We start from the raw sequence: 24,166 nt of genomic DNA on the forward strand, positions 1-24,166 counted from the left end.
CTAATGATATATTCTCAACTTTTCTATGTAAAATGTTATTTTGATTAAGATAGAAGCTAATAATAAAAAAAGATAATTGTAATCATTTATTTAGTTACATGACAATTCAAATTAAAAATGACTGAATTTAGAAGTTTTAACGTCAATTTGTTTGGTGTGAATGTCAATGCATTTGGATCCTTGTCATGAGATTTGTGATTAGGTAGAAGAACTTTCGTGGAGCTAATTTTCTCCAAAACTATGCCAACAATTTTGAATCTTTGGCGAATAGTTTGAAAATAAGTCAAAGAAATAATATGCCATATCCTACAGCAGTTGGTGTTTGGAGAAGATCACGTCCACAGTAGATCTGTCAACCCAGAAACCATTTTATGCTTCTGGAGATGTTCAATCTGCAAATACTTCAACAAGTCAGCTTCAACGCTGACAATATATTAATATTAAAGTTTTATTTGAATAGTTAAAGTTGTTATCAGTGCCTCTGTGTAGTCATCACTGTAGCACTGCAAAATTAACTTAATCATAGCCTTGGCACTTTCTGACCCGCTGTGCTTTTCAGCATCACACTCTGGACCTTTAACATAGCCTTGCTTATCCTCAAAAACAGGGGGATGTGGATGGAATTAAATGTCACACATATGAAAGTCTCCCATATACATCCTGATAGATCAACTAAAATCACAGAAAATCATTCTATTTAAGTTCCTTGGTTAAATTTCCAGCAAATATAGACAAAATCCCACCATTGAATATATTGAGAAAAATAAATCCTGATGGCTCGATTACTTGACAGCTCTTCAGGTGCATAACCTTGACAGCTTCCTGTGTAGAAACTGAACATCAAGCATGCAAAGGTAATAAATTTGACCAAGTGCTTGTCAGCTAGAAAACACAGATCAAATCAAATCAACAACCTAGCTATGGAATTCAGAATTCAACAATCCATTACTGTACATGGGTCAGGGCAGAACCTACGGGCCTAAAATTAACCTGACAAAAATCATGGGCTCGGCTTATGAGACCATTGCTGTTCATGCCTTTGCACAAATTCTCAGTGGGACCAAAACTGTCTATATAGTACAGCTGCTAGATTATCTGTTTTTCTTCCTCTAACAAATACATTTGCTTTGTCCTACATGGAGTGTTACTTGCACAGCTTAAAATCTCACCCTTCACCTCTTTAAAAAAAAATCCAATTAAAATATATTGAGGGAAACTTCTCAATAAAGCTGGGAAATTCCAAAATGAGGAGCAAGCTAAAATTTGGGTCAAGGACCCAATTTTCTATACAACACAAAAGCAAACACTGCAGTGCATATTTACGATCCGAGCATCAGCCTTCCCGCAGATGTTATTCTAAGTTACCATTGTTTTATAATGGCATATGCTTGTTTAGTATATGCTAGGATGCAAACAATAAAATGTGAGATGTGCCAATCTGCCTTAAACCTATAAAGTGTAGAGTCAGGGCAAGTTGCATCTTACATTTTGTCACCCTAAAGGCAGAATTTAAAGCAGAACACAAAAGTGGCAGTAAACCACTTAATTCCCACCAACTGCTCTCCCACACTAATTCACTAAAATTTACAACCCAGATACCGTTACAATATTAAGGCCTCCTCCACACCAAATCTATTAAAATAAGATTGCTGAATTACACTTCAATGCCATTTTAAAAAATCACTACAATGTATAATATAATACAAGTGCACACAAAAAACATTGAGTCTCTACCTGTAACATTAAACAGAAGAAATTACAGTGAAGTCAATATAAATAAACATCAATCCATGAAAAATATATAAACAAAATAAAGCAACCTCCTCACTAGTCCTGGAAGTTATAGCACAAGAATTCACTTGCCAATAGCAAAAGATGATGAATTAAGAAATTGTGACACTTTATATTACAAGCAAATCTCTTTGACTATTTGTGCTGACATCACTGGATTGTAATCATCATGTTTCTACTTCAGTCTGTCTTTGCTGTATATCAAATTATGTGCCTGAAGAAATAAAGCCTTCAAAACTTATTTAACATTTTTTTTTGTGAGCTACAACCAGAGACAAAGAAGTTGACTTGAAAGAAAAGTCATAAAACCTACATTACTTTGTACCTGCTGAAATAGCCACTTTCAGTTTCAATGTATGTTTACAAAAAAGGCAATTTAAGAGCTAGCTTTCATATCTGAATTTGTAATTTAATGCAATACAGAAGCACAACATCAGAAAAATATCAAAATTCATTGGATATAGGTTTTGTCACCATACTAGGTAACATCATCAGCAAGCCTCCAGATGAAGCACTGATGGTGTGACCCACTTTCTATTTATGTGTTTAGGTTTCCTTGGGTTGGTGACGTCATTTCCTGTGATGACATCATTTCCTGTTGTGATGTCTTGACATGTTCTTTTTCTCAGGGGTGATAAAGGGAATCCAAGTCAATATGTTTGTTGATAGAGTTCTGGTTGGAATGTCATGCTTCTTGGAATTCTCCTGCATGTCTCTGTTTGGCTTGTCCTAGGATGGATGTGTTGTCCTAGTCAAAGTGGTGTTCTTCCTCATCTGTATGTAAGGATACTAGTGAGAGTGGGTCATGTCTTTTTGTGGCTAGTTGATGTTCATGCATCCTGGTGGGTAGTTTTCTGCCTGGTTGTCCAATGTAGCATTTGTTACAGTTCTTGCAAGATCAGTTACAAAATGTAATTTAGAAAATGCCTTCATCGTAAACCTGTAGATTCTAAACGTTGAGCTTGTATCACCGAATCACTGTTTCTTAATTTGTATCATCCTTTCTTCTTTTTTAAAAAAATACTGGGAACATCTGAACTGCTGTATTTTACACCCTTCAGCTGAGAATCTTATAAGCTTCAATAAAACCATTTAGATTCTTGTGGTACTATTTAGTTTTAATTGTAACATCAGATTACAATCATTTTATGAGGGAGATTTGGCCCAAGGACACAGTGGAATAGGGAAACAATGTTCACTTATACAGTCTAATTATCATTGAAAAGTGCTCAGGGCTCTTCAGAGAAACATGGCCAAACATTCCAGCTGTCAAGCCAAAGAAAGTTGATCAAAATTTGAATTGGTTGAAAAGATGAAATAAGGATGAAGACTTATTTCAGAATATAGGATCTATGCAGCTGAAGGCAATCATCAACTATAGGATCAAGTAAAGAAGAGATGCACAAAATGCAAGTATAGGAGGAACAAGGAGTTGGCTTGAAGGAAGCATGCAAGGCTGAGGGATTTTGGAAGGATATTAGCAGGTAAGGTACTGAAGATAGTTAGCAGTAGTCTTTCCTTTATAAACTGGAAGTAATGGATAATCAAACACAAATATAATAAAGCAATGCCTTCGAGGTGAATAGATTTTGATCTGGGGCAGGATATGGATATTGAATGAGCTGGAAGAAAACTGCAGCACGTCTAAAATTGCATTTCAGCAAAACCATCTAATAGAGACACAGTGAAGAGATCGAGAGGTGATCAAGTGTTGGAAACTGAAACCATAGTGGTAAGAACATGAGATATTTCTGGATCTGCCTATGATCAGATAAATTGTAATGGCAAGTAGATACTTAGTGGAAAAGGATAGCATGGTCCATCATGTCAAAAATGAAGAAAAGTCAAAAGTGGATAGCATACTACAATTCAAGGAGACAGCTCGGCAGTACCTTCAAGGACAACTAAAGACGGGAATTTTTAAAAATTGTTACAGTGGAACTATTCGTGGTCATTTTGATCAGAAATCTGATTGAAGAGCATTAAATATAGGAAGAGCAACATGAATTTGGAAGGGGGCAACATACTCAAATACCTGTGAGAAAAGGGAGATTGTAAATAAGATAGTATTTCACAAGGATAAAAATACTCAAGATGTATCCTTGAGGAAGTCATGAGGATCACAGTTTTGAAAGAGAGGAAGGATTACTTGAAGAAAGTGAAAGCTTTAAAATTATTGCTCACATGGAGTCAGGACAGGAAGTCGAATTGTCAGCAGTTTAGTGGGAAAATGTGTCAAGGGAATAGGAGGAGGTTTACGCAGGTTGGGTAATCCCAGAGAAGGGAAGTCAATTTGGAGCACTGATTAATGAATAAGGTATATTACGCAGTGTCACACAACACTTTGGTCCAACTCGCCCATGCAGACCAGGTTTCCCTAACTAAACCAGTCTCATTTGACTGTGCTGGCCCATACCCTTCTAAACCTTTCCTATTCATGCAACTGTCCAAATATATTTGTTGCTGGAGGGAGGAGTAGAGCAAGGATACCAGGCAGATACACAGAGGTGCTTGGTAATGAAAGAATTAAGTAGGCATTTGCTTTTTCTTCAAGAGAATCTCAGAATAATGGGTAGATTTGGCAGGTGAGAATTAGGTCTGATTAAAGTTTTGAAGCTTGCTGAGCAGACTAAGGTAGATAAGGAACAATGGGGCATATATTCAAAAATAATAAAAGCAGATTTGAATATGTACAAATCAAATCAAAATTAGATAAATCTGGAAACAAAATAAGTTATCTCTTTAAAGCATTGTGAGATGCTTATGGTAATATTCAAGATAAATATAAACAGATTTAACATACAGACACAAGTCAGAGTAAGCATTCTCTGCCTAATTATCAATGTAACAGAACATAAACACATATTTAAAAGGAACATGTCAAGATTTATTCCTCCATACTCAACCATCAACGTTGCAAACCATCAAGCATCAGTTTTGCTTTAACAATAGACTCAATTCTTATAATTTTGAAACTTTAAATATTGATCATTAAATCAGGATGTGATTATCTCTGAGAAGGTTGTTTTCATTGGTGATCTCAAAGGTGGTGCAGTGGTTAGCACTTCTACCTCACAGCGCCAGGGACCTGGGTTTGATTCCTGCCTTGGGTGACTGTGTGGAGTTTGCATATTCTCCCAGTGTCTACGTGGTTTTCCTCTGGGTGCTCCGGTTTCCTCCCACAATCCAAAGATATCAAAACATGTGCAGGTTAGATGAATTGGTCATGCTAAATTGCACATAGTGTTAGGTGCATTAGTAAGAAGGAAATGGGTGGGTTACTCTTCGGAGGGTCAGTGTGGACTTTTTGGGCTGAATGGCCTGTTCCACACTGTAGATAACCTTTGGCCTGCTTTGATGCAGCTGGGTGTCCTGTTTGAGCTTGTGGATGTACCTACAAAAGAAGGTGCAAAACTTGGGCAATAAGGCAATGCAGGTGACTGACTCCTCTACATTGGGGAGACTGGATGCCTCCTAGCAGAGCACCTTAAGGAACATCTCCAGGACACCCGCACCAATCAACCCTACCGCCCTGTGGCCCAATATTTCAACTCCCCCTCCCACTCTGCCGAGGACATGCAGGTCCTGGCCTCCTCCACCGCCGCTCCCTCACCACCCGACGCTTGGAGGAAGAACGCCTCATCTTCCACCTCAGAACACTTCAAACCCATGGCATTAATGTGAGTTTCACCAGTTTCCTCATTTCCCCTCCCCACTTCACCCCAGCTCCAACCTTTCAGCTCAGCATGGGCCTCCTGACCTGTCCTACCTGCCTATCTTCCTTTCCAACTATCCACTCCACCCTCCTCTCTGACCTACTACCTCCATCCCCAGCCCCATTCACCTATCGTACTCAATGCTACTTTCTCCCCATCCCCATCCCCCTCTCATTTATCTCTCCCCTCTGCAGGCACCCTCCCTTTATTGCTGATGAAGGGCTTTTGCCTGAAACTTTGATTTTCCTGCTCCTCGGATGCTGCCTGACCTGCTGTGTTTTCCAGCACCACTCGAATCTCGACTCTGGTTTCCAGCATCTGCAGTCCTTGTTTTTACCTAGGGTACTGAGATGTCAGTGGGGAAGCACTTTGGGGCCAGCGACCATAGTTCTATTAGTTTTAAAATAGTGATGGAGAAGGATCGACCAGATCTAAAAGTTGAAGTTCTAAATTGGAGAAAGGCCAAGTTTGACGGTATTAGGCAAGAACATTCAAAAAGCTGATTGGGGCCAGAAGTTCACAGGTAAAGTAACTGCTGGAAAATGGGAAGCCTTCAAAAATGAGATAACGAGAGTCCAGAGACAGTGTATTCCTGTGAGGGTGAAAGGAAAGGCTGATATGTTTAGGGAATGCTGGATGACTAAAGAAATTGAGAGTTTGATTTAGAAAAAGAAGGAAGCATATGTCAGGTGCAGACAGGATAGATCGAGTGAATCCTTAGAAGAGTATAAAGAAAGTAGGAGTATACTTAAGAGGGAAATCAGGATGGCAAAAAGGGGACATGTGATAGCTTTGGCAAATAGAGTTAAGGAGAATCCAAAGGGTTTTTACAAATATATTAAGGACAAAAGGGTAACAAGGCAGAGAATAGGGGCCCTCAAAGATCAGCAAGATGGCCTTTGTGTGGAGCCGCAGAAAATGGGGGAGATACTAAACGAGTAATTTGCATCAGTATTTACTGTAGAAAAGGACATGGAAGATATAGAATGTAGGGAAATAGATGGTGACATATTGCAAAATGTCCATATTACAGAGGAGGAAGTGCTGGATGTCTTGAAACACATAAAAGTGGATAAATCCCCAGCACCTGATCAGGTGTGCCATAGAACTCTGCGGGAAGCTAGCGAAGTGATTGCTGGGCCTCTTGCTGAGATATTTGTCTTATCAATAGTAACAGGTGAGGTGCCGGAAGACTGGAGGTTGGCTAACGTGGTGCCACTGTTTAAGAAGGGTGGTAAAGACAAGCCAGAGAACTATAGACCAGTAAGCCTGACATTGGTGGTGGGCAAGTTGTTGGAGAGAATCCTGAGGGACAGGATGTACATGTATTTGGAAAGGCAAGGACTGATTAGGGATAGTCAACATGGCTTTGTGTGTGGCAAAATATGTCTTACAACCTTGATTGAGTTTTTTTGAAGAAGTAACAAAGAAGATTGATGAGGGCAGAGCAGTAGATGTGATCTATAAGGACTTCAGTAAGGTGTTCGACAAGATTCCCCATGGGAGACTGGTTAGCAAGGTTAGATCTCATGGAACATAGGGAGAACTAGCCATTTGGATACAGAACTGGCTCAAAGGTAGAAGACAGAGGGTGGTGGTGGAGGGTTGTTTTTCAAATTGGAGGCCTGTAACCAATGGAGTGCCACAAGGATGGATGCTGGGTCCATTAGTTTTTATCATTTATATAAATGATTTGGGTATGTGCATAAGACATATAGTTAGTAAGTTTGCAGATGACACCAAAATTGAAGGTGTAGTGCACAGTGGAGAAGCTTACTTTAGATTACAATGGGATCTTGATCAGATGGGCCAATGAGCTGAGAAGTGGCAGATGGAGTTTAGTTTAGATAAATGCAAGGTGCTGCATTTTGAGAAAGCAAATTTTAGCAGGACTTATACACGTAATGGTAAGGTCCTAGGGAGTGTTGCTGAACAAAGAGACCTTGGAGTGCAGGTTCATAACTCCTTGAAAGTGGAGCCACAGATAGGACAGTGAAGAAGGTGCTTGGTAGGCTTTCCTTTATTGGTCAGAGTGTTGAGTACAGGAGTTTGGGGGTCATATTTCGCTGGACAGGACATTGGTTAGGCCACTGTTGGAATATTGCATGCTAATCTGGTCCCCCTCCTATCGGAAAGATGTGGTGAAACTTGAAAGGGTTCAGAAAAGATTTACAAGGATGTTGCCAGGGTTGGAGGATTTGAGCTATAGAGAGGTTGAATAGGCAAGGGCTGCTTTCTTTGGAGCATCAGAGGCTGAGGAGTGACCTTCTAGATGTTTATAAAATCATGAGCTGCATGGATAGGATAAATAGACAAAGTCTTTTCCCTGGTGTGGGGCAGTACGGAATTAGATAGCATAGGTTTAGGTTGAGAGGGGAAAGATATAAAAGAGACCTAAGGGGCAACTTTTTCACGCAGAGGGTGGTATGTGTATGGAACGAGCTGCCAGAGGAAGTAGTGGTAGCAGGTACAATTGCAATATTTAAAAGGCATCTGGATGTGTATATGAATAGGAAGGGTTTGGAGGGATATGGGCCGGGTGCTAGCAGGTGGGACTAGATTGGGTTGGGATATATAGTCGGCATCGACGGGTTGGACCGAAGCATCTGTTTCTGTGCTGTACATCTCTACGACTGCTTCATAAGGCAATAGGCAGTCACTACATGGGCGTGTGATTGGAGTCACATATAGAACCGATGGGTGGCAGTGTTTCAGTGTTTAACGGTGCTGCCTCACACTGCGAGGGACCCAGGTTCAACTCCACTCTCTGGCAACTGTCTGTGTGTGGTTTGCACTTTCTGCCTGTGTCTACGTGGGTTTCCTTCCACAGTTCAACGGCGTGCAGGTTAGATGGGTTGTCCATGCTAAATTGCCCATAGTATCCAAGGATGTGCAGGCTAGGTGGGTTAGCCATCGGAAATGCACGATTACAGGGATAGGATATGGGGGGGCTCCCGATGGGATGCTCTTTGAAGAGTTGCTGTGAACATGATGAGCTGAATGGCCTGCTTCCAGCCTATCAGAATTGCACGATTCTATAGATAACAAGAACAAGAACATAAATGATGGAGTAGTATTCATGGTTAATTTGTATTGATATAATGTTATATTTACAGACTTTTAGATCTGAATTCATGTTCCCCATTTGATTTGAAATTTCACTTTCTGGATTATTGTCCAGTTTCTGAGACAGTCTGAGATCTATGCTACAGAAACAATTTTGAGCAATACCACACGCTTCCAATCAATCACACAGTCTCACATAAATTTATCCTTCCTCAATCACTGATAATCACTTTATCCTCTTACCATCAATACATAAAGATAAAGTCAGGAGAAATTCCACAATCTATTCCAAATTTGATAAATTATATTATGAAATCTCACATGCAAAATGAATCACCTTTGTGTAATTTGCCCATGTACCTATTTCTCTATTTGAGTGCTTCTCTGAGTTTCCTCTTCAGTGGCTGTACCATGACTAGTGAGAGGCCAATCACCTTCAACTGAGAAGGACATAGATGGCCTTGGATGATGATCTGGAGCAGGTCTGATCTTGGAATGCTTAACTTCAGACTGCACCTCCTCGACATGTGCTACAGCATTCTCGACTGGTTGGCTGACAGGCAACAGCACGGATGCTGGTAGAGTGACAAGGTGGGAAGATAATAAATATGCAAACCCTGATAGAAATTTGCAGGTTTGAACTCTGTGGAGTTACTGCTTCTCCCTGGCATTTTGTAATGTTATTGATTGGTTGAAGAGCTTGATTGGCTGTCATTACATCCCAGAAACCTGCTTTAAGTAGTAGTGTCTGCAGCCATAATGGTAGCGGTCTAAGACTGCGATTCAGAAGAACAAGGCATTTGATGGATGTTGTTTGTGGAAGCTATGAAATCAGATGTTGCACCAGTGTGGGTTCCAGGGGTGTGCCAATGGAGGTGTCCATCTGTTTCATATTAAAACTGATGGGCTCCATGCTCATTGTAAAGTCTAGGGTCATCTTTTCTATATTCCTTCACATTGAGAGATTTGCTACAAGGCTTTTGATATACATTGGTTTTCTCCCGCAGTCTCACCCATCAAAACCCTCAGCTTAATCCTATGCAGCCAAGCTCATGTGGGACATTATCTTCCAGCAAACTGGCACCTTCAACATTACTACCCACTCCTGATTGTGCACTTAAAATTGACGTCACAGTGGGTGGAATTTAAAGCCATCCTGCACTAACCCCATCATGGTAGTGGGTTGAGCAGGAGCAGGGAGACAGCCTCTTGCCCTCTGAATTCAGAGGAGTGATTTTGAACATGGCTTTCCTACCTCAAGGTAGGAGTGCAATTGAAATGAGTAAGTGGTTGAATAAGTGCTATGTAACTGCTGCATCTGTCCGCTGCTAGTTTTCTACAGCTGGTGGTAATCTTGCCAAATGAGAGGATAGACATGCCCTGGCAGCCTTCCTCCACCCTGTGCCTCATGGATTGTCCTGCTTGTGACAAGATCCCCTGCTCAAAAACCTCCCATGCCCTCCACAATGCTTCCAGTGGAAGTGCTGGAAGTGGAGAGCTGTTGGCCATCTGCTTCACATTGAAAGGCAAGAGAACACTCATGGTAGGAAGTTAATTTCCTGAAAGGCATTTCATTGAGCTTCCTGGAAATCATCAAATTAGGGTTGTCCACAGTTTTGGCCAGTGGAGAAAATCACCAATAAAGCCATTAAACTCAGCCAACAATGTACAAGTCCTCCAAGATATGCACATGTCAATAGTTGAGCTAGTCAAGTCGTCAGTGTCTCTTTACATCAACATCCCACACTGACTGGTAAGTATCTCACTTGGGTATGTCATAGAGTCATACAGTAATAGAGATGTACAGCATGGAATCAGACCCTTCAATCTAACCCGTCCATGTCGACCAGATATCCCAACCCAATCCAGTCCCAAGTGCCAGCACACAGCCCATATCCATCCAAACCCTTCCTATTCATATACCCATCCAAATGCCTTTTAAATGTTGCAATTGCACTAGCCTCCACCACTTCCTCTGGCAGCTCATTCCATACACATACCACCCTCTGCATGAAAAAGTTGCCCCTTAGGACTCTTTAATATCTTTTCGCTCTCACCCTAAACCTATGCCCTCGCGTTCTGGATTCCGCGACCACAGGGAAAAGACTTTGTCTATTTATCCTATCCAGGCCACTCATAATTTTGTAAACCTCTATAAGGTCACCCCTTAGCCTCTGTCAGTCCAGGGAAAAGAACCCAGCCTGTTCAGCCTATCCTATATCTCACATCCTTCAACCCTGGCAACATCCTTATAAATCTTTTCTGAACCCTTTTGGGTTTTACAACATCTTTCTGATAGGAAGGAGACCAGAACTGCATGCAATATTCCAAAAGCGGCCTCACCAATGTCCTGTACAGCCGCAATATGACCTCCACTACTCAATACTTTGAGCAATAAAGGAAAGCATACCAAATGCTTTCTTCACTATCCTATCTACCTGTGACTCCACTTTCAAGGAGCTATTTACCTGCACTCCAAGGTCTCGTTATTCAACAACACTCCGTGTTGGAGCTTACCATTAAATGTATAGGTCCTACTCAGACTTGCTTTCCCAAAATGCAGCACCTCTCATTTTCTAAATTAAACTTCATCTGCCACTTCTCAATCCATCGGCCCATCTGATCAAGATCACATTGTAATCTGAGGTAACCTGCTTCGTTGTGCACTACAATTCCAATTTTGCTGTCATCTGCAAACTTACTAACTATAACTCTTATGCTCACACCCAAATCATTTATATAAATGATGAAAAGCAGAGGACCAAGCACCGATCCTTGAGGCACTCCATTGGTCACAGGTCTCCAGTCTGAAAAGCAACCCTCCACTACCACCCTCTGTCTTCTACTTTTAGCCAGTTCTTTCTCCAGATGGATAGTTCTCCCTGTATTCCATGTGATCTAACCTTGCTAACCAGTCTTCCATGGGGATCATCGTCGACCGCCTTACTGAAGTCCATATCCATCACATCTACTGCTCTACCCTCATCAATCCTTTTTGTTACTTCTTCAAAAAACTCAAACATATTTGTGAGACATGATTTCCCACGCACAAAGTCATGTTGACTATCCCTAGTCAGTCCTTGTCTTTCCAAATACACGTACATCCTGTCCTTCAGAATTCTCTCTGACAACTTGCCCACCACCAACATCAGGCTCACTGGTCTGTAGTTCCCTGGCTTGTTTTTACCACTTTTCTTAAACAGTGGCACCACGTTAACCAACCTCCAGTCTTCCGGCACCTCACCTGTTACTATTGATGAGACAAATATCTCAGCAAGAGGTCCAGCAATCACTTCTCTAGCTTCCCACAGAGTTTGAGAGTACATCTGATCAGGTGCTGGGGATTTATCCACTTTTTTGCGTTTCAAGACATCCAGCACTTCCTCCTCTGTAATATGGATATTATGCAATATGTCACCATCTATTTCCCTACATTCTACATCTTCTATATCCTTTTCTATAGTCAATATTGACGCAAAATACTCATGTAGTATGTCCCCCATTTTCTGCAGCTCCACACAAAGGCCACCTTGCTGATATTTGAGGGCCCCTATTCTCTCCCTGGTTACTCTTTTGTCCTTATTGTATTTGTAAAAACCCTTTGGATTCTCCTTAATACTATTTGTCAAAGCTATCCCCTTTTTGCTCTCCAGAATTTCCTCTTAAGTATACTCCTACTGCCTTTATACTCTTCTAAGGATTCACTCAATCTATCCTGTCTATACCTGACATTAGCTTCCTTCTTTTTCTTAACAAAACACTCAATTTCTCTCATCATCCAGCATTCCCTACACCTCCCAGCCTTTCCTTTCCCCCTAATAGGAATATACTGTCTCTGGGCTCTCATTGTCTCATTTCTGAAGGCTTCCCATTTTCCAGCGAACATCAGCTTTTGAAAGTTCTTGCCTAATACCGTCAAAATTGGTCTTTCTCCAATTTAGTACTTCAACTTTTAGATTCGGTCTAACATTTTCCATCACTAATTTAAAACTAATAGAATTATGGTTGCTGGCCCCAAAGTGCTCTCCCACTGACACCTCAGTCACCTGCCCTGCCTTATTTCCCAAGAGTAGGTCAAGTTTTGCACCTTTTATGGTAGGTACATCCATATACTGAATCAGAAAATTTTCTTGTACACACTTTGCAAATTCCTCTCCATCCAAACCCTTAACACCAAGGCAGTCCCAGTCTATGTTTGGAAAGGTAAAATCCCCTACTCTAACCACCCTATTATTCTTACAGATAGCTGAGATCTCTTTACAAGTTGATCATCCCTTTCTTATTTCTCAGTTCCACCCAAATAACTTCCCTGGATGTACTTCCAGGAATATCCTCCCTCAGTACATCTGTAATGCTATCCCCTATCAAAAATTTCACTCCCCCCTCCTCTCTTGCCTCCCTTTCTGTCCTTCCTGTAGCATTTGTATCCTGGAACATTAAGCTGCTGGTTCTGTCCATCCTTGAGCCATGTTTCTGTAATTGCTATAATATCCCAGTCCCATGTTCCTAACCATGCCCTGAGTTCATCTGCCTTCCCTGTTAGGCTCCTTGCATTGAAAAAAATGCAGTTTAATTTATCAGTTCTATCTTGTCCTCTGCTTTGGCCCTGCTTGCTGACTGTTTAACTCACTTCTGTTCTCAACTGTACCAGTCTCAGATTGATCTCTTTCCTCACTATCTCCCTGGGTCCCCCCCCCCCCCCCCCCCCACCCAAACCTTACTAGTTTAAATCCTCCTGAGCAGCTCTAGCAAATCTCCCTGCCAGTATATTAGTCCCCTTCCAATTTAAGTGTAATCCGTTCTTCTTGTACAGGTCACTTCTACCCAAAAGAGATTCCAATGATCCAAAAATGTGAATCCTTCTCCCATACACCAGCTCCTCAGCCATGCATTCATCTGGTCCATCCTCCTATTCTAGCCCTCTCTAGCTCGTAGCACCGGGAGTAATCCAGATATTAATAGTCTCTAGGACCTCCTTTTTAAATTCCTGCCTAACTCTGTAATCTCCCTTGAGAATCTCAACCTTTTCCCTTCCTATGTCATTGGTTCCAATGTGGACAATGACCTCCCCCTGGTCCCTCTCCCCCTTGAGAATATTCTGCACCCTCTCTGAGACATCCTTAATCCTGGCACAAGGGAAGCAACACACCATTCTGATTTTTCTCTGCTGGCCACATAACCTTCTGTCTGTACCTTGTACTATAGAGTCCCCTAACACAATTGACCTCTTGGAACCCAGCATACCCCTTATTGCATTAGAGCTAGTCTCAATACCAGAAACTTGGATGTTCATGCTATATTCCTCTGAGAATCCACCATCCCCTACATTTTCCAAAATAGCATACTTGTTTGAAATGGGGCTAGCTGCGAACTGCTCTACCTCTCTTACCTTTCCTGGAGTTAACACATCTATGTGACTGTATCTGTGACTTTTCCCCCTTCCTGTAACTGCCATCCATCACATCCCCTTGCTCTTGTAAATTCCTCATTGCCTCTAACTGTCTCTCCAACCAATCCATTCAATCTGGTAGGATTCGTAACCAACAGCATTTAAACTCTCCCTAAACTCTCACCTCCGTCAAGAAAAGGGATCATTAATTATGCTGTGGAAAGAATAAAGAGAAATAAGAAGTGCAATCTTACTCCAGGTGCACCTTTTTAGAGCTAGATGAATTGTGAACGAGAGAGGATTAGGAGGAAAGACAGAAGCTTAATCAAGAAAATACACTTATCAATCGCTTCAGCATAATCATTGATCTTAGCTTCAGCAATCCATTTCCAAAGATTACCCGCAATTTGTTGTCCATGATGGCTAAAAATTTCAGATGCACGTTCCCTTTCACATTCTTTATTGCTGTTATACGTGATATTCTCATGTGAGAAACTGAGAGCGAGTTGGAGAGATTTTGACAATCAAGGTTGACAATTCATGTTAGATTGTATTTCTTCCTTCATTCTTGCCATGAATCTGGAGCAACAGCATTTGTAATAACTTCCAGCAGTATTGCCTTCTGAACATATGTCTATAGTTACTCCTGCCTCACCTCATGTAAGACCACTAACCCTACATGGATGTAACTCATCCTTTCTATCTTTGCCACCAAAACCTCCAGCAGATTGTTAGCAAAACTCTGTGTTCGCTCTCATGCATTCCAATTCAGACATTCCTGAAATTACCAGAGACAGACTGAATTTTGAAACATTTGCTTCCACCACTTGCAGCAACAATGCACCTTTCCATTAAGTTGCAGAATACTGCCTCAAGGTATCAGAACCCCTGCTGATATGTTGCCAATGAATAGAACTTGAATTACTATCTACACACTGCAATCCCTTAAAACACCAGGAAGCCATAATTTTATTTAAAGATGTCATCATAATAAATAAGCATAGGTTAATTATGTGCTATGATGCCCATTTCGAAGGATTAGCTAATTTTCCAGCTGGATTGTGTTTGAAAATAAAATATGTTAAATAAACTCACAAAACTTTTAATAATTGAACGAATGCATCAAAACTGTTTAATGAGACTGTTATGAAACAACTGCAACTCGCATCAACATCTTCAAGTTATTCTTTAAAACACTCCATAGCTGTATTAGGACATAAAAATCTGAACCTACAGTTCCTTGCAATTAACACATGAGATTTTCTACTGATGTTTCAAAGTTTTCTACAACCAATAGACATTTCATAATAGGGTGACTGGACACTTGTGAAATGAGACCTTAACTTTTCGAGGTATGTTGAAAAAGTGTGCTACCAATGACAAGATTGCCACCACCTGCACATGTACACGTGGCTTCCCAAGATGTCATGTCACTGCAACAAATCATTATTGCAGCCACATTAGTTGTGCCTGATATTTCTTCAGTTAACTACCTTGTTTTCCCTGGAACTGTGTAATCACAAAATTTTGTCAAGCAATGTATTTATTCACAGATAAAACAAAAAGTTGTTTTTTATCACACTCCTTGCCAAATCATTTTTGCCTCATCTTCCCAGCTGTCAACAAATTTATTTCTGCTCAGAAACAACTCGACTAAGATTCTGACCTCATCCAAAGAGAAATGCCATACATTCACTTTTTCAATTTGGTGTTGAAAGTAATTTTTAAGATTAACAAACTGCCTCTCCCTTTCTCAAGTTCCAGACCTTGTATGCTTAATTTTTGTTCTTACCTTTTTCAAAAACCTAACCTTGATTTCTTTTCCAAGATGAATAACTGGCAATCCATGTTCAAAAACAGAAACTGATACCCACACTCCATGAATGCATTTAAGAAATGCTTTAGATGAACATTCACTTATCCTATTTCAACCAGTTGATTGTACTCTCTCAACCTTGTATTATAATAACGGATTTACCCATTCCTGCTGGATGGTTGGTAAACATCAAATAAAATATGTTTGACAAAAGGTCATTTCTACTTCCGCACATCAAAGTCTGTGAATAACTGATGTCCAAGCTAAGAGTATCATCATTACAAGAACAAAGCAGATAATGGAAAATGAACATCTATTTCCAAAAGTTAATACTAAACTATTCTTAAAGACTGCAAAGTTTATGCTGAATTTTGAAGAAATTACAGTTCAATAAACACCGGAAAGGTATGTATGCACTGGTGGCAATTTTCGGCACACACATTCCATATTGAATCACATTATCTTTTTCAATTAAAAAATGAATTCATATCAACTATATTGATGCATAGGTGCCTAATTTCCAAAGGTGAGTCTATCCTGAATAGATTATTTAAACAAAACACACCAAAATATCACTGGCAGAGAGTGAAACATAGAATAGATTTCAAGTAATCTGAAATTTCAAGCCTGTAATGTTCATGACTGCATTAACATTGCCCGAGATCTGAACCCCCAGTTAATGCAGTAATCCTAAAGAGATTATTTGAAGTATGGATATTGGCAACTGTTCTCTGGTTAACTTAAAGTGATAATTAATGAACATATCCATTGTATTAATGCCATTTAAAAGCTTATTTGACTTGTGTGATGCATTTGACCCAGAAACACAAAGGAAAATTTACAATCATTTTTAAAAATGAAAAAATATTATAACTTTTTTTCTTAGAAAAACTGATAGACATGGCTTAGCAATTCTTAACCTGGAAGTAGTATGAAAAAGAAGGCTGATAAAGTATGGAGGCTGTGTGACAAAATAGAAGCAGAAGAGGAGAGCAGAGGAGAGGATAGCTGAGAACATTCCAGAAACATGATCCTCGAAGTAAGATTGCACAAGTGGAACTCTACTAGTCTGAATAAAAGCAAAATACTGCAGATGCTGAAAATGTGAGACAAAAATAGAGGAATGTATTTTATTTAAAGACTACTGCTAACTGAGAATTGGACAAATTCTTGAAGAAAAAGGATTTGGGATTCTCCTTGGAAGAACTGTTACTGCAACTAGACAGGTTGAGTGGATTGCGTAGAAAACCTATGAAATGGTCTTTGTTGTACCTTCTATTTATGAGCAATTTATACTTCATGCTGACTGTGTTTTGCCCATTAATTTCTGTTAGTTCTGATTCACGTCAAGATATAAAGAGGTACCTCAACTGAACTCATCTGTTTTTTTTTCACCTTTTGATTATTCTAGATTATAGACCCCAATGGGGATTATGACAATAACATTTTCTACTTATTCCCACCTTTGCACTGGCATTATAAATTATATCTACGTTTTCAAAAATCACTGTACAACATGGTGAACATCTAGTTCACATTACAATTATTCTCGCTTTATCAATCTTATATACACGCATATACATATTTTAATTCAATACTTATGATCGACCAATTTTTCTCTCTTGCTGTCTTTAAAGTAGAGCAAATATATGCCTCAAAACGAAACACAAATTAAAGTTTTGGTTTGTCCTTGACCAGGCATTTAACGTGTAACATAGCACTCTCATTGTTTTTGTGTCAGAACAGTAAGTTGGATTTTTACTATTTGATCAAGAGAATCTGGCCATACTGTTCAATCATTTTACTGTAGAATAAAGTAGTTTAACATTTCTAGTTTCAGGCCCTCTGTAGGGAAATTAAATGAATGCACATACTAATAATGCAGTCTGGATCACCTGAGCATGTCATGTTAACACCCTCACGTTATGCAGTGATACAAATAAGGAAGTGTGCAAGTCAGCTCTTAAAAAAGCAAGACATTCATGCTGCTTGTGTGAGCAACTACACCACAAGATCAAAGAAGGCATCCCTCCAGACCTGCATTTATAACGGAGGCTCTTTTCTCCACTGACTTGCACATTAGTTGTCCATTCAGAGTATACTGCAGGAGTTGATAGAAAATCATTATAATTATTGTGGGGTGGAAAACAAAATCCTCATGACCTCAAATCAAACCAAAAAAGCAACCAAACTGTTCATTTTCAAATTACAGAAAATTACAGGATAGTTAAGATAGCAAAGGACAATAAATTGCCTTTTTTCTCGAGAAGGACACACATCCATTCAGATTAGATTACTTACAGTATGGAAACAGACTCTTCAGCCCAATAAGTCCACACCAACCCTCTGAAGAGTAACCCACCCAGACCCATTCCCTATATTTGCCCCTAATTAATGCACCTAAAATTATGGGCAATTTAGCACGGTCAATTCACCTGACCAACAAGTCTTTGGATTGTGGGAGGGAACCCGAGCACCCGGAAGAAACCCACTCAGACATGGGTAGAATGTGCAAACTCCACACAGACAGTCACTCAAGGCAGGGATTGAACTCAGATCCCTCGTGCAGTAGGGCAGCAGTGCTAACCACTGAGCCACTGTGCCACCCTAACCTTAGAAGCTTAAATAATCGTGATTAACATGTTCTATATTCTTCATTCCAGTATTGTGACTCTTCCAATACACTTGTGTTCTATAATCTATTCACACAAAAAACTACTTAATAGTTTCCACAATTGCCAAAGAGTTTTACATTTAATATTGAGTACTCAGAATTCTTTTATGGAAATCTTCCCATAAGTAGTATAAAGCAGCAGCTGTAAGTAAAACAGCTAAAATAAGATATCAGAGCAACTTACATCAGGTCATTTGATATTTAGTTTGTGGAGGATTTACTCTAGTTGAATCATGCAGGGAAATAGGTCATGCAATACTTGAGAGCAGGAGGACTTACTCTGAGATTCTTCAAAGCTCCTTAGAAAGCACCTTACAAAACCACAACCATATTAGATGGACAAGGGCAACAGATATATGGAAACATTATCATCTGCAAACTCCTCCCTCAATCCACATACCATCCTGACTTGGAAATATTTTGCCATTCCTTCAGTGTCAGTGAAAATCCTGGAACACCCTCTCCAAAGGGACTATGAGAGTACCTATGCCAACTGGACTGTAGAGGGTCAAGAAGGCAGCTCACCACCACCTTCACAAGGGCATCTGGGGATGATCAATAAATGATGGTCCAGTCAGTGAAGACATCTGATGAATCAATAAAAAAAACTGCACATTGCAGGGATCTCTGTTCCGTATATAAAGTGCATAGTTCTGCAAGTTCTCATGATCAAGATCTGCTGCATATCCAGTTCCACAATGGAAAACCTGGGAAAAAATATGCAAGCACAATTTAAGTCTTTTATCGAAGGCTTCTGGAAAGCCTCCATCCAATTTATATTGGACATGTGAGAAACTCTCAATGAAATTTCAGGATGAGAATGTATTCTGGTAGATGACAAAGACAAGACAGAAAAACCCACATCTACACTGGGCCCCATGAATGAAAAATGTTGGCCATTCACATATTAACCTTGGAAACGGCAGATCAGTTCACAACCATGTACTCTTCACAAAGGTACCAAAACCAACTGAAGATAATTAAATCTATACCATCACCATATCTCTGAAATATAGAATTCACAAAAGGGCATACAATATTTAAATTCTGAGCTTAAAAAATCCAGTACGACATGGTGACCTATTGGGCAATTCAAATTTAGATGTAAGAAAATTATTAACAGACCTTCACGATCAAGCCTTAAGCCTACACTTATTCGCTTTAGCAGCATAGGAGCTTATTTCCTCCAAACCTTGACAGAATTACTACTACTTTTGCTTGCCTTTTTCAAATGTCTACATCTCCATCCAACTGTGATTCAGAGATCATCACACAAATGCACAAAAAGGAACCACTTCAAATTCCAATTATAAGCTTGTGCTGGGACTCTTGGCCCCTACAAAAAACTCAAGGGAAATCAGCTAAGAAGAAGCTGTTACAGAATTTCAATTTGAAAAACTTTGCTTCTGGTGAAAAGGACTACATCAGTTTAAAACAGAGCTGAAAATGTGTTGCTGGAAAAGCGCAGCAGGTCAGGCAGCATCCAAGGAACAGGAGAATCGACGTTTCGGGCATCAGCCCTTCTTCAGGAATAAGGAAAGTGTGTCCAGCAGGCTAAGATAAAAGGTAGGGAGGAGGGACTTGGGGGAAGGGTGTTGGGAATGCGATAGGTGGAGGGAGGTCAAGGTGAGGGTGATAGGCCAGAGTGGGGTGGGGGCGGAGAGGTCAGGAAGAAGATTGCAGGTTAGGAAGGCGGTGCTGAGTTCGAGGGATTTGACTGAGACAAGGTGGGGGGAGGGGAAATGAGGAAACTGGAGAAATCTGAGTTCATCCCTTGTGGTTGGAGGATTCCCAGGCGGAAGATGAGGCGCTCTTCCTCCAACCGTCGTGTTGCCATGGTCTGGCGATGGAGGAGTCCAAGGACCTGCATGTCCTTGGTGGGGTGGGAGGGGGAGTTGAAGTGTTCAGCCACAGGGTGGTTGGGTTGGTTGGTCCGGGTGTCTCAGAGGTGTTCTCTGAAACGTTCCGCAAGTAGGCGGCCTGTCTCCCCAATATGAGGAGGCCACATCGGGTGCAGCAGATGCAATAGATGATGTGTGTGGAGGTGCAGGTGAAGTTGTGGCGGATATGGAAGTATCCCTTGGGGCCTTGGAGGGAAGTAAGGGGGGAGGTGTGGGCGCAAGTTTTGCATTTCTTGCGGTTGCAGGGGAAGGTGCCGGGAGTGGAGGTTGGGTTGGTGGGGGGTGTGGATCTGACGAGGGAGTTATGGAGGGAGTGGTCTTTTCGGAACGCTGATAGGGGAGGGGAGGGAAATATGTCCCTGGTGGTGGGGTCCGTTTGGAGGTCCGTTTCTCCTCGATCAGTTTAAAACAGTCAAATCCTGAGTGTCATTGGCCGGTACAGCAATAATCAACACGCATATCAAACCTGACTCTTTCAGTGTTCAAATATGATGTTTTCATCTTCCAGTGGCATACACTACCTGGAAGTGTGGTGGAGGTAGGTTCAGTTGAGGCATTCAATGTCATTTGGACAAAAATAATGTGCAAGGGTAAGGGTAAAAGCAGGAGATTGGCACTAGGCTATAATTCTCATTCAATGAGCTGGTGCAGACATTGTGGCCTGAATGGCTTCCTTTTCCACTGGAGCACTTCTGTGATACAGCATTGAAAGTCTCTGATTTGGTGCTGAGGAAATCTGTTTTCTTTTACATTGGAACAGAAGTTGGCCATTCAGGCCCTTGAGCCTGCTCCACCATTCAATGAGATCATGGCTGATCTGTGACCTAACTCCATATGCCTGCCTTGGGCTCATATCCTTTGATACTTTGCTGAATTACCATGAACCTCCATTTGCATAAAATGGTTTTCTAACATCTCTCTTGAATGTTCCAGACCTAATTCTTAGACTACGCCCCTGTTGTTCAATCTTTAACCAGTGAAATAAGTTATTTTAATCGATGCTGACTTTCCCTGTTAATATCCTGAAAAATGGGAAATGGCTTAATTTGCCTTATCTCTCCCCATAACTTACTTTTGTAAATCTGTGTTGAACTCCCTCCAGGGCAAATCATCCTACCTAAGGTATGGCGTTCAGATCTGCTCACAGTACTCATAGTGGGGTCTAACAAAGTTTTTGTATAACTGTGGCATAACATCTGCATCCTAATACTGTAGCTCCTTATGTATGAAGGCCAGCATTCCATTCACCTTATTTACTATTTTGTGTACCTGTTCACAGCATTTTAAAGAACTATGTACCTGAATTCCCAAATCTTGTTGGACATTCATTTTGTTCAACTTTGTGCCTTTTGAAAAAAACACCCTGGTCAATTAATTTTCGGTGTGAAATAGATAACCTCAAGCTTGCTTATATTAAAATTCATCTGCCACAGCTTTACTCATTCTAATCCATCAATATCTGATTGTAAATCTTTAGTGTCTTCAACACTGTCTACAATGTTATCCAATCTTGTATCATCAAATTTGCATATTTAACTTTCATGCCTTTATCCATGTTGTTAATGAATGTTGTGAATAATGAGGCCCCAGTACAGATTCCTGGGGGACACCACTAGTCACATTTTCCTACTTTGAGTACTTCGCCATTCAGCCAACTCTGTTTTCTACAGCTCAATGAATTTCCTATCCATATCAGCAATTTGCCCTCAATTCTATGGCCTTCCACTTTAGTTAACGGCCTCTTGTTTGGAACTTTATCAAAAGTCTTCTGGAAGTGCATATAAACAACATCCATCAGCTTACTTCTGTCCACCACCTTTGTCACTTCTTCAAAAGAAAAACTCTGTGAGCTTTGATCAGGGCTACCCTTTATAAATCCATGCCCACTCTCCCTGATTTACTGAAATTTTTCAAGGTGACCAGTCACTCTATCTTTGATAATAGACTCCAACAATTTCCCTATCACAGATGTCAGGCTAACTGGTCCATAATGGCATACTGATATTTTGCTGGCCCTGAACTCCAATCAACCAGCCTTTAAAACATTTCCACATACCAGATGTGGATTTACCCTGAAACAACTACCACCAAATCTACGTTTCCCAGTTCCTGCCTAATATTATGGTAGTTAGCCTTCCCCCAACTTAGTACTTTCACTGAGGACTATTCTTATCTTTATCCATAAGAAACCTAAAGGCTTACGGAATTACAGTCACTGTTCCCAAAGTGCTCCCCCCCCTAAAACTTCAATAACCTGGTCAGGCTCACTCTTTTGCTTTCCCAAGTTACTGGCCTCATCTTTCGATTGCTTCTAACTGGCCTCTGAACATCACTCCTATGCTCACATATGTACTCTTGAATAGTCAGTCACTTGTTGTGACTTGCCCCGGAACAGTGAAGAACTGGAGGAGGGCTTGTCATCCAATTAAAGATGGTGGTCTAGAACTTCAAATTGGGTGACAAATTCGACCTCTCCAATTTGACAGCAGCAGCAGGATGCAATGAAAGGTCATGAGGCAGGATATATTCTAAAATAGGGGCAATCTCTTGCTGACCCCTTTTAAAAACAAAAGGTGCTTTTGCAGCAGGTTACAACTGTATGAGTGATTGTGGTGAGGAAACTCTCTAAGGTGGTCTGTGGCTGTGCCCTGGCAGACCTACCTGACAGCTTTCTTCTCCAAACCCCATACCCAGTCTTTAGATGGCAACTCAGGTCTCAGTGGTTACATTGTCTTCTAGCTCAAGTGAGAATCTGGATGCTGACTGGAAAATATCATGTGCTATTTAGCATCTATAACCCCCTCCCTAAGGACCTCATGGCATACCACTCATGTTGCTATTTATATACTATTTATATGCACGTTCAGGTCCCACCTGCCCCAGTGATGTGTCACAAGATGTCCAAACAAGTTGATCACCAAAAATTTATAGAGTCAGAGATTTTACACTGCAGAGGTCCAATAGGTTTTCACCAGTCATCAAACACCTGTCTATTCTAATCCTGTCTTCCAGCACGTGGCTCAAAGCCACTTGCTATCACGGTTCAATTCCCCATCTAAATACTGCTTGAATGTCCAGAGGGCCTCTACCATCTTTTAGAAAATGATATCCAGAATCCCATCACCTCTGGGTGATTTTCTTTCTTGCACTCCAACACCCAATTCCCCTGCAAATTCCCTTTAAAGATCTTCTCCTTTCTTTAAAACTCTGTTTCTTAGTTACTGGCCCCTCTACTAAGTACAAAAGGCTTCTCTATATCTACCCTCAGAATCTTGTACATTAACTAAAAAAAGGGCAGTAACTGTGTTTTGATTGGTCAAACAAAGTTAGTGTTACCACTGAACGCATTGAATATTGGATGTTAGTATAATACAGTAGTTGTTTTAGCTCAGGGCACTTATCCTGTAATGGTTGGCCCTCTGCCTTGTGTGCTCCAAGGAAAACAAACCCAGTCTACCTAGTCTCTCTTCATTGCTGAATCGAAACAACCCATACAGCATCCTGATAAATCTATTCTGCACCCTCTCTAGTACAACCATAACCTTCCTACAGCGTGGCAACTAGAATTGCACACAGCATTCCAGTTATATCCATCCCTATCACAACCTCCATGGTCTTGTATGCGATGTCTTGATTAAAAACGGCCAGTATCCATATGCCTTCTTGATTTGATTTGGTTTATTGTTGTCACATTTACCTAAGTGCAGTGAAAAGTTTGGTTTTGCGAGCAGTACAGCAGTTCATAGCAAACAAGGACATTCAGGTCATAGGGTGCTTAAACAGAATGAGGCATACAGGAGGTGCACAAAACAA

General features: G+C 40.7%; 1 protein-coding gene across 1 annotated transcript in view; it reads right to left on the reverse strand.

Annotated features, from left to right (window-relative positions):
- pcdh15b (protocadherin-related 15b) overlaps nucleotides 1-24,166 on the reverse strand; it is a 1,519,471-nt gene that overhangs the window by 761,898 nt on the left and 733,407 nt on the right. The gene's annotated exons all lie outside the window — the stretch shown is intronic.

The sequence above is a fragment of the Chiloscyllium punctatum genome, chromosome 38 (genome assembly GCF_047496795.1).
Source record: "Chiloscyllium punctatum isolate Juve2018m chromosome 38, sChiPun1.3, whole genome shotgun sequence".
Classification (NCBI taxonomy): Eukaryota; Metazoa; Chordata; class Chondrichthyes; order Orectolobiformes; family Hemiscylliidae; genus Chiloscyllium; species Chiloscyllium punctatum.